The sequence below is a fragment of the Colobus angolensis genome, unplaced genomic scaffold, assembly GCF_000951035.1.
Source record: "Colobus angolensis palliatus isolate OR3802 unplaced genomic scaffold, Cang.pa_1.0 Scaffold81, whole genome shotgun sequence".
Taxonomy (NCBI): Eukaryota; Metazoa; Chordata; class Mammalia; order Primates; family Cercopithecidae; genus Colobus; species Colobus angolensis.
In genome coordinates this window covers 11,721,087-11,722,332 of record NW_012121932.1, presented here as the reverse complement: position 1 = coordinate 11,722,332, position 1,246 = coordinate 11,721,087, and the positions used below count along the sequence as shown (strand labels likewise).

The 1,246-nt window shown below is 46.6% G+C and overlaps 1 protein-coding gene across 1 annotated transcript in view; it reads right to left on the bottom strand.

The window, feature by feature from the left end:
* The window catches only part of CNIH4 (cornichon family AMPA receptor auxiliary protein 4), a 26,813-nt gene that overhangs the window by 25,139 nt on the left and 428 nt on the right, over nt 1-1,246 (bottom strand). The window lies entirely within an intron of this gene.

Here is a 1,246-nt window from a genome sequence, read left to right as displayed (position 1 = left end):
CTCCAGCCCTGGCGACAGAGCGAGACTCCGTCTCAAAAAAAAAAAAAAAAAGGGGGCATAGAGGTCATCAAAACTTAGGCAAGTGATGCTGCCCTTTCAATCAGCTCCGCAAACCTAATAAAACTCAGAAATCTTGTCGTTAGAAATCATCAAGTAAAAACTGCTGCTCAGTTGGGGAGGGTGGGGACACAAAGGCAGAGCAATATTTACTGAACATTAGCTATGGGGCAGGCACTGTGCTAGGGTGCTCAGCACCATTCTCATTGTGCATATCTAGGAAATAAACATTTCCTATTTTAAAGATCAGAAAACTGAGGCTTAGGGAAATAATGTGCACAGCAAAGAACTGGCTGAGCGGGAAACCTGATTTCCAAATTTTGTCCCCTTCCACTACAACAGGCTGCCAGTCCACAATGAAGTATGAAGCTGCACTGAACATATACTCTGTGGAACTACTCTAAAGCCCGCATGCTCTAGCAAATGATTTAATCCGATCAGAAACGGGTACATGTGATTTTCAATAAAGGAAGCTGAAATGCCAAGTTCCTCATACGTTTTTTCTATCTTATATTTAATTACTTAAAACTGGATTGTGCAATACAACATTGGGCAACAACTAAGCCTAGATGCTTCGTCAAGAGCTGGGAAGAGTTGTAGCCGACATGGCTACCGCAGTGCTAAATTCAACAACCATTTATTGCTCTGGAAAATACAGTTTGAATATTGCAATGTGAACAGCTACAGAAAATACTTGTTTTAACATGGATCGACAGAAAAATTTAAAAGCTGAGAAACGACTGGGAGGTGTTTCAGCAATAACAGTAGGTGTAGTTATTGAATTTACAGATCTGCAACCACCGGGGACAACCAAAATAATCACTTTGTAGATAGTTGTTAAAATAACTCCTTTCCAACACTCACTACAAAACGGCACAGTGAAGGAAGCAACTTTGCTCATTTGCCGAATGAGTCAACTCCTGGATGTGCAAGGTCCCTGCAAGTACCAACACCCGCCAGAACAAAGGGGCGGGTGCCGGGGGTGTGGCCGGGGGAACAGGAGGAGGCAAATCGCCCGCACTCGTCCTGGCACCCGACTGTCGCAAGCGACCCCCCTTAGGACCCCCCAGTACCCGACGAAGAGCACGGCAAGGGGCCTCTCCCAGAAAAACGGCGACCCTTCTCTCCCGAGAGCGGATGTGGCTCAGGCAGGGCTGGTCCGGGCGCCGCGGGCACGAGCTGAAAGCAG